Source organism: Macrobrachium nipponense, chromosome 19 (genome assembly GCF_015104395.2).
Source record: "Macrobrachium nipponense isolate FS-2020 chromosome 19, ASM1510439v2, whole genome shotgun sequence".
Lineage (NCBI taxonomy): Eukaryota > Metazoa > Arthropoda > Malacostraca > Decapoda > Palaemonidae > Macrobrachium > Macrobrachium nipponense.
The window spans coordinates 43,877,038-43,892,037 of record NC_061088.1 but is presented as its reverse complement, the minus strand read 5'-3'; the positions used below and the strand labels follow the sequence as shown (position 1 = coordinate 43,892,037).

At 42.6% G+C, this 15,000-nt stretch overlaps 1 protein-coding gene across 7 annotated transcripts in view; it reads right to left on the bottom strand.

The window, feature by feature from the left end:
• LOC135216684 (mitochondrial 2-oxodicarboxylate carrier-like) overlaps positions 1 to 15,000 on the bottom strand; it is a 375,795-nt gene that overhangs the window by 91,136 nt on the left and 269,659 nt on the right. The gene's annotated exons all lie outside the window — the stretch shown is intronic.

Below are 15,000 nucleotides of genomic sequence, written 5' to 3'. Positions count from 1 at the left end.
TTAAAGGCTTCGGCCGCTTTCGTGTCCGAGCTGGCAGCCTCCCCATGACGCACCACCGAATGGATGCCAGTCCGTTTACGAAATTTCTCGAAACCAGCCATGCGAAGCCTTGAAATCTGGGGTTGGCGTTGAAGTCCCTTCCCCTCCCTCGTCTTCCGCCTGCGCAATCAAATCGCCGAAAATAGCACTGGCCTTGTGAGCGATTGCTGTCTCCGTTACTGTATCGCCAGCGATTTCTTTGTCTTTTCATTTTACCAGATGAGGAGCAGCCGTTACATCTCGTCGTGCACATGGCTCCTCTTGCTGGACAAAATACTGATGCCCTTCGATGGTGTAGTTGCTTTGATGGCATCCTTCTGTTTAAGGATGGTGCCTATTGTCAACGGATTACGGCCGTATTCCTTTGCGATCACACTCAATCGCATACCAGCTTCATACTTCTTTATGATCTCCATCTTTGTCTCCAGAGACAGCATGCGCTTCTTTCCGTGAATTTCAACTTTCTTGGGACCCATGACTACGTTAATTTACGTAAAGTTACACAAATACGTAATAATACAGTCTTCGCACAACACGATAATATGTACTGCAACGAAATCACTAACAAATTTACGTTACTAAACGAAATCGTTGGAGCGAACGAATGCCGATTGCGTACAGTAAAGTTTCGGGTGCGGAGTGGCCGAGCTAAGGGACGCCAGCGCGTACGTATAGAAGATGCATGATGGGAGGGATGCTGTCCAATCAGAGAAGGATCTCATGGCTTGGCTAGCATCAGGAACCAATGGGAGAGCAGGAGGATGGTGGCGAGTCTACTAGCACTAAGATGGTGGCGTGCGGCGCGAGTTTCAAAATTGTTATCGGGCGAATCTCGGACTTTCAGAAACCTTTCGTATCTTGAAAACTTTTCGTATGAATAGAGCAGTAAAATTTTCGCATTGGCTTTCGTAACTTGGATTTTTCGTAAGTTGAGCCTTTCGTATCTCGAGGTACTACTGTATATATATGTATATAATATATATATATATATATATAATATATATATATATATATATATATATATATATATATTATATATATATATATATATATATATAATATATATATATATATATATATATATATATATATATATATATATTTATATATATTTTGAACGTAATTATGACATACACACATTACACACACTCATATAATGCATATATTAAAAAATACTCAGAGTAGCACCTACCTGTCTCCAAATAGAGAAACATCCCACAGTTATGTAAATGTAGAAACAAATCCACAGTTATGTAAACAGATTCCCAAAAAGCTTTTGGGAATCTGTTTGGTTCTGAACAGATTCCCAAGAGCTATCCATAAATTTTAAATTCAAATATATGTACATACATTTACATAACTGTGGATTTTGTTTCTCCAATGTATATATATATAATATATATATACATATATATATATAATATATATATATATATATATATACATACATATATATACATAAATAATATACATTATATGTGTGTATGGATGTGTGTACTCATAATTACATATATATGAACACGCTTTGCACTATGTTATATGGTTATTTGATAAACAATCATCCTTATTTAGCATAAGTAAACTGTCAAATTATGTTATGGTCATTCTGAAGTAAATGAAAGATCTGGGCTCATCTTCTCTCAGTTTTGGATACAGTCTTTTGAGCATAACGTAAGCATGTTATCTCCTCCACTTCCATACCGATACTGAATGAACAGCGTGGAAACCACCATAATGTGCACAGTTGCCACGTTTTGCATCCATGTGGATTCCGCTGTGGTTTCTGCCTCTTGTGAATGGGGCCTTAAGTAAATGGTGTGCCCCGGAAACACTTATAACAATGATTTACTAATTTTGAATATTATTAATGTTAATGTATGCACAGCAAAATATCTATAAATTTTTTAATATTTATTAAATAAATCTTTAATACAAATTAAATAAATCTGTCTTACAGAAGGTTTGACAACTAATCAAGTTAACCCTGTATTTACATTAGCATTGCTATTTTCTCTCATAGTATATATTAGTTTTTGTTTTCTTTTCCATTGGCAAAAACAATTAAAATATCACTAATTTGAATTTTTTTGTGTTACAACTTTATTCACTAATTACTGTATTTTTTCAAACTGCGTTTGTGACTAAATCCTCAAGATACCATGCAGAAGTGATTGTTTAAATTTTTACGCAATTTATAAGTTTTCATGCTTTTATGAATTGCGTAAAAAATTAAATAATCACTGTTTCCATGCTTTTATGGAGTCCCCCATTGAATGAGTGGATTTCACGCTCGGCTACCAATCCAGTGGTCCGAAGATCAATTTTTGGCTCAGCCAATGCAGAAGCAGAGAAGTTTATTTCTTGTGATAGAAATTTATTTCATGATGTAATGTGGTTCGGATCCCACAGTAAGCTGTAGGTCCCATTGCTAGGTAACCAATTTGTTCCAAGCCACGTAAAAATATCTAATCCTTCGGGCCAGCCCTAGGAGAGCTGTTAATCAGCTCAGTGGTCTGGTAAAACTAAGATATACTACATGCTTTTATGTGTAACATTGGTAAGAAAAATCTGTACTATTTTATTTTTGTACATAAATACTGTATGATACCAAAATCACAAAACAGCTGTCGATGTAAACAACTCTCTCTCTCTCTATCACTGAGGTTGACTTACTCAAAAAAGCTGACCAATCCCTAGGCTGTCTTGTAGATTGGGCTTGCAGGTTTTGTCTGGTTATTTCTACAATCCTTAAATTCTTATCTCATTCGCTACCTCTTATGGAAACAGAGTGTTGCCTGTCCAGCTACCTCTTATGGAAACAGCGTGTTGCCTGTCCAAAGGGGAGAAAAACAGCTGACCTCTGATTAGAAGCTACATTCTTAGAGGTAAAAGAACACCATGAGAATTTTTTCACATGCAAAACAAGGAAGCCAAATGATGAGAAGCGTCTGTTATTGCTCTGTCGGAACAATAAATGACTTTTAATCAATCATCAGATGCCTCTTCAGCTAAGTAGAGAAGCCTCTTTGTTTCCTAAAGCTCTGATTGACCAATCAATAAAAATAAGAACTTCAAGAGTCTTGAGGATGTCTTTAGAAAGGGATCAATTTCTGTACCAGAAAACATCATCTTGGGCAAATTAAAGGCAGACCTACATGACGAATCTATCAGATTGGGACTGCCACCTGGAAAGTTGAGACGGAGGAATAAAAATGGAGGATTTTTCTTGTATCTTCTTGTCAGCAAACTGAGGAATATAAAAGGAAGCTTTTCCTTGTATCCTCTTGTCAGCAATTTGAGGAATACAAAAGGAAGATTTTCCTTTATCATCTTGTAAAAAACTGAGGAATACAAGGAGGATTTTCATTGTATACTCTTTTAAAAAACTGAGGAATACAAAAGGAGACTTTTCCTTGTATCCTCTTGTCAACTAACTGAGGAATACAAAGCGAGGATTTTCCTTGTATCCTCTTGTCAGGAAGCTGAGGAATACAAAACAAAGATTTTTTTCTTGTATTTTCTTGCCAGAAACCAGAGGAATACAAAAGGATGATTTTCCTTGTCAGCAAGCTGAGAAATACAAAGAGGTTTTTCCATGTACCTTCTTGTCAGAAAGCCAGACGTCTACACCTTCTAGGGCTTTTGTTGCTGGCTAGGAAAGAGTCATCTTAGGTAATCTCAAATAGTATGAGGAATTGTCCATTCTTAATGTTGACTGCGGCTTCAATGGGGCCACAAGAAAGAAGAAATATGATATTGTCATGTTACAATAAAGTTTTATACATACTTACCTGACAGATATATACTTAGCTATAGACTCCGTCGTCTCCGACAGAATTTCAAATTTCGCGGCACACGCTACCGGTAGGTCAGGTGATCTACCACCCTGCCCTGGGTGGCAGGACTAGGAACCATTCCCGTTTTCTAATCAGAATTCTTCTCTTCCACCTGTCTCCTGCGGGGAGGCTGGGTGGGCCATTAATCGTATATATCTGTCAGGTAAGTATGTATAAAACTTTATTGTAACATGACAATATCATTTTTATACATTCAACTTCCCTGCCAGATATATACTTAGCTGATTAGCACCCATTGGTGGTGGGTAAGAGACAGCTAACTACTGAAATAGACAGGTAAACAACATATGTTGTAGGTATTAATAAACCTTGGTTCCTACCTTATTAGGCTGAAGACTTCGCGGCTACTGCCTTGGAGTCTGCTTAGCCTCAAGAGCCTCAGCGAGATATTGATCTATGGCTAAGAGTTCTTGTGGGTCTGCCAATGGGGTCTTATCCACTTACTCGGCAGAGCCTAAAGGCCTTTGTCATTGGGTGCTATTCCACTAACATGACAATACACCTTGTTCAAGGAGCACAACACCGATCCCGATCACCTGATCCTAACATCCATGTTAGTTCTAAGATTGCAAGGAGTTATCCCCGAACTCCTTACAAACAACCAAAAACTCGAAACATAATTACACTTTCATTTTTACAAAATATACAAAAAAAAATTTTGTACTCCCCGACTAGCCATACATACCCTTGATCCCCTACCAGCAATGACACTATGCTCCCGTGCGACATCAGTGAGCTTGCTAATAGAAAACCAAGCACATATCTGACAAGAGGGTTTATGTACGATAAAAACACAATATTTAAGGATCAGTCTTTGCTCCAAGACCCAGCACTGTATCTGCTGATACAAATGGACCTAGAGAGAAGCACTTCTCATAGGTCACTCTCACATCCTTCAGATAATGAGATGCAAGCACTGAATTGCACCTCCAATACGTAGTCTCAATGATATTTTTAAGAGACATATTCTTTTGGAACGCCAAGGACGTTGCTACTGCTCTCACCTCATAGGTCTTGACCTTTAAAAGACCGAAGGATTCCTCCGAGCAGTTCTTGTGAGCGTCCGTAATTACGCTTCTCACAAAGAAAGCCAAGGCGTTCTTGGACATGAGTCTTTTGGGGTTCTTCACCGCACACCAAAGACCTTGTTGACCAAAGCTCCCATCTGTCTTTTCCTCTCTAAATAAATTTAAGAGCTCTCACTGGACAGAGAGACCTCTCTATCTCTCTGCCTACGAGGTTAGATAGACCTTTTACTTCAAAGCTTCTGGGCCAAGGTTTTGACGGGTTTTCGTTCTTCGCCAGAAACATTGTCTGGAACGAACAGATGGCAGCATCTCCTTTGAACCCCACTGTGGAACCTAGAGCGTGCAATTCGCTCGTCCTCTTGGCTGTAGCGAGAGACAACAGGAATAAGCATTTCCTAGTGACGTCGCGGAAGGAAGCCAGATGTAAAGGCTCGAATTTATCCGATGAAAGGAATTTCAGGACCACGTCCAGATTCCAACTAGGTGTTCTAGGAGTTGCTGCTTTTGAAGTTACAAAGGATCTAATTAGATCGTGTAGATCTTTGTTGTCTGCAATATCTAGCCCTCGATTTCTAAATACTGAAGACAGCATGCTTCTGTATCCCTTTATTGTTGAGACAGATAGGTGTGATTCCTCTCTCAGAAAGAGGAGGAAATCGGCAATATTCACTATAGAGGTACTGGAGGAGGACAGCTTCTGACTCTTACACCACCTCCTAAAGACTTCCCACTTCGATTGGTATACTCTTCTTGTCGAAGCTCTGCGGGCTCTAGCGATAGAGCCCGCAGCCTTGCGAGAAAAGCCCCTCGCTCTGACAAGTCTTTCGATAGTCGAAAGGCAGTCAGAGCGAGACCTGGGAGGTTGTGATGAAACCTCTCGAAGTGGGGTTGTCTGAGTAGATCTGGTCTGTTTGGAAGAGATCTGGGGAAGTCCACTATCCACTCCAGAAAAAATACCTCCGTGAACCATTCCTGGGCTGGCCAAAATGGGGCTATTAGTGTCAACTTCGTGTTCTTTGACGCTACGAACTTCCTGAGCACTTCCCCAGGATCTTGAACGGGGGAAAGGCGTATGCGTCCACACCCGACCAATCCGGAGAGAAACGCGTCTATTGCGAAGGCTCTCGGATCTTCCACTAGAGAGCAAAAGATCTCTATTCTTTTGGAGAGGAACGTCGCAAACAGTTCTATGTGAGGTCTCCCCCACAGGGACCAAAGACTTTGACACACTTCTTCGTGTAGAGTCCATTCTGTGGGAAGGACCTGATTCCTCCTGCTCAGTCTGTCCGCTCTCACATTCTTTATCCCTTGAACAAATCTTGTGAGGAGAGTTATGCCTCTTTCTTCTGTCCAGGTTAACAGGTGTCTTGTTAACTGAAAGAGGAGAAAGAGTGCGTGCCTCCTTGCTTGCGTATGTAAGCCAGAGCCGTGGTGTTGTCCGAGTTTATCTGTATCACCCCGCCTCTGACTATCTCTTCGAAGAACTTTAAGGCTAGGTGTATGGCCACTAGTTCCTTGCAATTGATGTGCCAGGACACCTGTTCCTTTGTCCAGGTGCCTGACACCTCCCTTGCTCCTAGCGTCGCTCCCCATCCCGACTCCGAAGCGTCGGAATATAACACTTGGTCTGGGTTCTGCAGGGCAAGCGATACGCCTTCGTTCTTTTGAAGAGGAAGGATCCACCCCTTCAAATGATCTTTTACCTCTTGTGGAAGCGGGAAGATGTCCGAGAGTTGTCCCGTCTTCCAACTCCACACCCCTTTCAGGAAAAACTGAAGAGGGCGAAGGTGAAGCCTCCCCAGAGAGAAGAACTTTTCTAGTGAGGACAGGGTCCCTAAAAGGCTCAGATAATCCCTCGCTGAACTGTTCTTTCTCTCTAAGAAGCTCGAGATTTTCGACAAACCTCGAGTGATTCTTTCTCGCGAAGAAAATACTCGAAAACCCCGAGAATCCATCTGAATCCCCAGATAGACCAAGCTCTGGCTGGGGATCAGCTGCGACTTCTCGAGGTTCACGAGTAATCCCAGCGATTCTATCATATTCCTTGTTACTGATAAGTCCTTTAAGCACTGAATCTCCGACTTGGCCCTGATCAGCCAGTCGTCCAAGTAGAGGGAGATGTTTATTCCCTCTAGGTGAAGCCATCTTGCCACATTCGCCATCAGGTTGGTGAATACTTGCGGAGCTGTAGACAGACCGAAGCACAGAGCCCTGAATTGAAAAATCTTGTCTCCTATTACAAACCGAAGATATTTCTTTGACAAATGGTGAATGGGGACGTGGAAATACACATCTTGCAAGTCCAGAGAGACCATCCAATCTCCTGGACGAAGAGCCGACATTACTGAAGCGGACGTTTCCATGCGAAACTTCTTTTTCTGAACAAAGCGATTCAGAGCGCTTACGTCCAGAACTGGTCTCCACCCCCCCGATGCCTTTGGTACTAGAAAAAGGCGATTGTAAAATCCCGGGGAGTGTGGATCCTGCACAAGTTCGATGGCCTCCTTTTCCCACATTTGTTCCACCATTTGAAGGAGAGTCTTTCTCATTACAGGGTCTCTGTACCTCGCTGACAGTTCCCGAGGCGTAGATGTTAGGGGAGGGCTGTCCTCGAAGGGGATTACATATCCTTTCTTTAGGACTGACACTGACCAAGGGTCGGCTCCCCTTTTTGCCCATACTCCTGCAAAGTTCAGGAGTCTGGCGCCCACTGGTGCTTGAAGGAGCAACAAGTCATTTGGTTTTCTTGAAAGGTCTAAAGGAAGACCTTCCTCTCTTGTCAGAGCTCTTCTTTCTGGCAGGGGGACGAGCCGCTGCACCTCCACGAAAGGGCTGCTGAGGACGACGAGAGTCCTTCTTAATCGCCGACACTACAGGGCGTCCTTTCTTGGACGTTTGTGTTAGTAGGTCCTGTGTCGCCTTCTCAGTTAGCGAGCGAGATATATCCTTCACTAACTGAGAAGGAAACAGATGATCCGACAGAGGGGCGAACAATAAAGCAGTCCTCTGGCTCGGAGAAACCCCTTTTGATAATAGGGATCCATATACTGATCTCTTCTTCAGGAGACCAGCACCAAAAAGGGAAGCCACTTCTCCCGAACCGCCTGTACTGCCTTTGTCCATGCAAGACAGGACGCTATGGAGAATCTCTGGGTTTTTAGAAACTCCGGATCTTTAGATTTGTTGGCCAGAACTCCGAGTGACCAATCCAGAAAGTTGAACACCTCTAAAGTGACAAAAAGTCCCTTTAGAAAGTGGTTCAACTCCGAAGTGCTCCACGTCGATCTGACCGATCCTAAGGAGTGACGTCTAGAGGCCTCCACTAAATTGGAAAAGTCCGCATCTGCCGAGGCAGGCAGAGAAAGACCCATAGTCTCTCCTGTCCCATACCAAATACCTCTCTTTCCATGTAGTTTGGAAGGAGGCATGCAGAATACCGTCTTTCCCAACTCTTTCTTCTTGTCCATCCAAGAATCTAAAGAATGGAGTGCCTTCTTCATAGAAATTACAGGCTTCATTTTCATAAAGGCCGAAGATTTTGCCGTAGCCGAGCTCGAAAAGAGAGAACGAGGAGAAGGAGGAGCCGCCGGACTAAGAGAGTCTCCAAACTCTTGTAGCAATAATGAGGCTAAGACCATATAACTCGAGAGTCCCTCATTTGCAGGAGGTTCATCATCAGACAAATCGTCTAAACCTCGATCAGACGAAGGAGAAAGCTCACGTTTGGAGGGAGAGTCCTTCCAAGACCTCCTACGATCTGAGGGAGAGGAGCTCCTATTTGGAGAAGAGTCATAAATTCCAGGAACGAGTCAACCGAACTCCTGCCTACCTGGCTCTTGCTCTTGCCTCCTGACTCCTGCTCTGACCTCCCTGGCTCCTGACCTCCTGCCTCCTGGCTCCTGACCTCCTGGCTCTGGCTCCTGATCCTGCCTCCTGGCTCCTGACTCCTGCCTCCTGGCTTCCTGAACTCCTGCCTCCTGACTCCTGCCCTCCTGACCTTCCTGCCTCCCTGACTCCTGCCTCCTGACTCCCAGACTCCTGCCTCCTCCTGACTCCTGACTCCTGCCTCTGGCTCCTGACTCCTTGGCTCTGACTCCTGACCTCTTGACTCCTGACCTCCTGCCTCTTGCCTCCTGCCTCTTGGCTCCTTGCTTCCTTCCTGCCTGGATGACTCCACACTCTCCTGGCTCTTGGCTCCTGCCTCCTGGTTGACTCCTCACTCCTGGCTCTTGGCTCCTGCCTCCTGGGTGACTCCTCACTCCTGGCCGGTGCCAGACGTCTGATAGGTTCATCCACGTTCGTACAGGAAACCTCACCTCGAGTAGGAGCATTGATGCCCATGGCGGCAGATACCTCCATACGTCTGGAGGATCTTTTGATCGGAAGGGAAGAGTCTTTCCTTCTAGGAGGCTCCTTTGACAGAACTCCTACAAAAGACGAAATCTGCTCTTGCATAGCCATCATGAACCTCTTCGTAACCTCCTCTTTATCCTCTTCGGGAGGAGGGGAAGGAGGAGGGGAGGAGTCCATAGCCTTCACCTCCTGACTCCTTCTCACTCTGGTTGCAAGAATGGCTCTTCTTGCCTTCTTAACTCCCGAAGGAGACTCCTCAGGGAAGTTTTCTGGGCTCGAATCAATCGTCGGAGCCTTCCAACTCCTCTTGAGTGGTCGAGATCGATCTGAATCCCTCCAATCACGTCTCGGAGATGAAGATCCGACGACGAAAAACACTCACGCAGGACGCTTTTACAATAGCGATCCTTGGCAGTCTGGGGTGTCACAGAAACCGCCGAAGGGACACCTGATCGGTGGGGATTCTCCACAACCTCCTTTCGGTTTTCGACATTCCTTCTCCTCTGGGCATGTGAGCTTGGAAGAGGTCTAGACCTAGGAGCGTTGCGGAGCCGACCAGATGCCCCCTCCACTACACTGGGGACACTCATATCACTGTCCACTGAATAATCACTAGCCTTACCTTGTATGGCAGCCATTTTGTTTTCCATCAACTTGAAGGCTGCTTTTAGATCCGCAAGTTCTTTCGCTGAATCTACAGGTTCTGCAATAGGAGAAGGGGCTGCAATGGAAGGAGAAGTAGCAATACTTACCCTTGGGGAAGATCCCAAGCTAGGAATTAGTTCAGATCTCGAACTACTTAAACTTCTATAAGAAGCCTTCCTCACTCTTTCTCTCTCTAACTTTTTTAAATAATTAGTTAGATTCTTCCATTCGTTCTCACTCAAATTCTCACATTCCTTGCAAGTATTAGTAAAAGAACATTCATACTCCCTGCAACCCTTGCATACAGTGTGAGGGTCTACCGAAGCTTTCGGCAACCTCACCTTACAGCCTACATTCACACAACGTCTCACAACCATTCCAGAGTCAGACATTTTTAAAGAAAAATCCAAAATCAAGTCCACAAAACAGTCCACAAAAGCGTATGCCAATCCAACAATCCAGATACGTCACCAAAAGTCGGTCAAGAAGATCAATTGCCGGTGAAAAAAGAAAAACCAATCGAGAGGAACCAACAACAATGTTGATGGCCCGGGCGACAGAAGAATTCTGATTAGAAAACGGGAATGGTTCCTAGTCCTGCCACCCAGGGCAGGGCGGTAGATCACCTGACCTACCGGTAGCGTGTGCCGCGAAATTTGAAATTCTGTCGGAGACGACGGAGTCTATAGCTAAGTATATATCTGGCAGGGAAGTTGAATGTATAAAACCAGATAAGCCTCCAAAAAAAATGTTAGATGAGGTTCTTTGGTAAAACTCTAATACTCTTCAGTTGTTGCTAGACTGGATCCAAAGAAGGGTCTACTTCCTCATCCATCGTTAAAGGTACCTGAAAAGGAATGTCCTTTTTTGGGAGTTCAGAAGTAGGGTGCATGAGCACTTCTGGATGCAAGGGCACCAATGGGCCCTTCAGGACACAAAGGCGCTCTTGTGAGTAATGAAAAATTGGCACCAATGGGCACTTCAGGGCACAAGGGAGCCTGCGGGCTCTCAGGAGCATCAAGACGTGAGGGCACTCCTGGGCGCTCATGTGAGTAGGGGGAAGATGGCTCCAATGGGTGCCTGTGAGAGTAGCGTGAAAATGGCACCAACGGGCGCTCCTGTGCATAGTGGGAAGATGGCGCCAATGGCCACTTGTACGAGTAGCGTGAAAATGGTGCCAATGGGGGCTTGGGCATTCGATACCAAAATTCCTTAAGGTGCAAAAATTAATGATCCTGATAATCTTGATCGATAGACAGCCTTTCAGGACTGTCCCAAAAATTTCAGGAAGGCTGAGGGCCCCTCTCAGATTCCTTATAACTATTGAAAGGCAGAGGAGGGTGCTCCACTGAAGAGGGGTGTCTCTTCAATGGGTGTGACTCCCTCAAATAACAACAGTGGCACCCAAATCTGGGCTGGGTGCTCATGGGCTTGATGAGACAGTGAACGTTTAGAGACGTCTCTCAAAGCCTTTGTCGCAACACTGGGAATGCACAGGTTCGACTGAGGGGGGCCTACCCATGGGTAGACCCCAACAACCTCCATTGGGCCTCCAGTATACCTCCTCTTTGACATAGGGGAGTCTGGCATTTGACCTTTGCCTAAGAGAGTCGGGGGGCTAGGCAGCCACCTCCACCACAATCATCACTGTCACTTTTGTTCACTTATCCATTAAGAGTTTTAGTGATTCATTCCATTGGGTAACAGTACTTACCATCAACCCACATTTTTATCAATCCTGTTATCCAAGCTGGCAAAGCAGTCGGACTTTGACTATCGTGATTCAAGTGAAGGAGAAGCGAGAGGACTCATGATACATGAAATATCTTAAATTTGAAAGATAACAACAGACACTTCTCTACTCACCTCTTTAGATCTCTGCTAAAAGCACAAATAGTATGCGCATCACAAGAAGTTTTGGTTAATCTAATATTGCAGCATACCTAAAACTAGTTAAACTCGAATCCGACATAATGAGTTATGCAAAAAAAGCAATTTTTTAAAGTTAAGCAAAACAAAACAAAAGTTGGAGAACTGATTACAGAAGTGCAGAACTAACTACCGATCAGCAATTCTCGATGAGAGAAAGCTGGCTGAAACACTAATTACCCTAGACAATAAAAATTTTAATTAAGCCACGACAAATTCAATCTAAAAAATAATTAAAAAAGCAGCTACAAGGCAAAATACTTAACTTCAGAGAAGTAACAAGATCGAATCCGATGGGAAAACAAGATGCTCTCCTATGACGTGTTAGATCTTGGGTGGCAGAAACAAAATTGAGTTATTTTCATGTAGTTGTTCCTCATCCCCTCAGTAAGGGGTGGAGCCTATTCACCTACCGGACGGTGAAGGAAGTTTTAACTGCAATTTGGAAATTCAAGCTACCATCAAAGTAGAAACTACAGCTATACAATTACTGGGTAAGTGACACCAATAAAACCACTATCTTTGAATTTCCTGTAACATTTCCTTAAAATCTTGCGAAAGATGGTGCAGATCTTTTCCCATCAGGGAACTACTGGTTGTCGGGGTTCATTTCCTGTCTTTGGTATTGATGTATTGGCAATTGTTATTCTTCTATCAGTGAGGTAAGAATAAGCTTCCACATGAGATAGAAAAGTGTCAAATTCTCTCTCCATAATTGCCTTGTCTATATTTAACCCAGTCAGTATCCTGTACCTTCCACTTTCGAGGTGAATGGGATGGACTGTTCTCCCAAAGCATTAAATGTATTGGGTAGTGATCACTGCCATGCAAGTAATTATTAACAAACCAACTATATTCCATGGCTATATTGGATTTACAAATTCTGAGGTCAATGGCCAAAAAAGTGTTAGTATAGATGTTATGGTAGGTCATTGAACCATCATTGTATAAGATGACATCATTTGTATTTAGGATGTTCTCCACAATTCCTCCATATGTATTTAAATTATTTCTTTCCCATGAAGGATTATGGGCATTGAAGCCACCCACAAGTATAAATGGAGGCGAGAGCCAATTTATTAAATTTTGTAAGTCTGCATTAGAAAATCATACTGCTCCAGAAAGGTAAATTGAGCAGATGGTAATACGTTTTTTATGTATAGCTGTGACTACTACAAATTGTAGATGCAAATTTAATTGAACTACTGAGTGTTGTCTTGACTTATTAATTATTACTGCAGCACCCCCGTGAGCTCTGTCACCAAGAGGCAGGGCTGAATTGTATATTATGTGATTTAAGCCTGGATTGTAAGAGGCATTACCAAGTTTGGTTTCTTGTAAGCAGATAATGCCAAGGTTATGATCATGCATCAATACTTTAAGCTCTTCTGTGCAAGATCGGAAACCTAAGCAGTTCTGCTGAAGAATATCAAATGAGAAGGTTATTTATTTTTTGGAGTTGGAGCTCATTTTCCTGCTTATAATGGGATGAAATTTTATTTGGTTAACTAGGTCTGGCTAATTTCGTAGGCTTATGATTAGATGTTTTACGTGATCCATCTCCACAGATGTGGTCTGAGGAGGATTGATTGTTTGATATTTTGAATGATACTTTGGTTTTGAACGAAGTGTTGATTCGGAAGCACTAAATTCTACATCCTTCAAGAGAGAATCTTGCTCTGTAATGGATGGAATTGACTCTACGGGTGGACAAGAGGTAGTTATCGAGTCAGATGAAGTCTTCACATTAGAGAATGATACAGATAATGCCATTTTTCTCTGTGGCTGTGAAGTTAACAATGGCTTTCATGGATCATCTAGATCCTCATACTTGTTTACAGCCTCAACTATATGTTTGTTTGGGGATGTCTGTACACTGGACTTCTGGCTAGGTGAATACTGAAAGCCGTCACTAACATGGGATCGTTCTATTTTTCATTCGTTGCTCCTTAGGTGTTGTCTTAGCAGGTATCCTATCTTCGGTAGCAGATGGTGTAGATTCAGTGTTGTTCCGTAGCTGCAGACACAGGTGGGACATGTCTACTTACTGTGGTTAGGGAAGGTGAAGGTTTAGAAGCAGTAGGATTCTGATTATTTACAATAACTTATTTTTCTTACAGTTTCCCTTTTCTCCATAAGCTTCATTTTTTATATTGCTTTTGCATATGAACTGTTTTAATTTCTGTTCGCACCTAATATCTGTCTTTTGGCACTACCAATACTTCTGCATTCTAAGTCTGCAATTTCGACTTCTTCCATTTCAAATTCCCTCCTTGGCCAGTCATTTGAAGAGGGTGAATTTCTGCCATCACATAAAAAGCAGAACAACTCTTTATGGCACAAGGTATTTGGTTCATGGTTATCTGAGCATCACTGGTAGCGTTAGCTCTTCAGACAATATTCACTTAAATGGCCATACCCAAAACATCTTCTACATTGTTTTGGAGGTGGTTTAAATCTTCTGACTCACTTCTTACACGGTCCCCAAAGCTAACAAAGTCAGGGAGGTCTTCTGAGGAGTTTATCAAAATGACATTATTCGTTTTCTAAATTTTCTTGACTTGATATACATTTGGTAGACTTCTGCCTAATATTTTGTCCTCTGTTTATTCAAAGAAATCTTTAGAGTATATTACTCCTTTAGTGAGATTGATTTATGAGGGGATACTGAGGCTATACTTGATTTCTGAGACGGCATAAAAGCCTGTAACAGTCCGCTTTGTATTTTAGTCTAAGCCTTAATGAGAATGCTCTGTCCATATCTTTTAATATTATTAGGAGGAATACCATTTAGGGTCTCGGGAGCTTTTAAGAAGTTTTCACGGCCTTCTTTACATTGCCACAAACCATACTGGAATAGGAAATATTCTCTCTATTGTATGCAGTTTTTCCTCAGGAAAACATGATGGGATGGAGTAGCAACCTTATCTTAAACCAATATCACTTCCATTTTCACTTTTCTCAAATAAACCTGACATTAAAATGCTAATAAAATTAAAACTATGGGTATGTTAAAGGAATTTACAAGTAAATCCTGTTATAGCAGGATTATCATGAACAAAGTGGACATTCTTTAACGTTACTTTTTTATGATTGTTTCTTCAGAGATACACATTTTCAGGTTTTGATGTAATATCACATAATGCAGT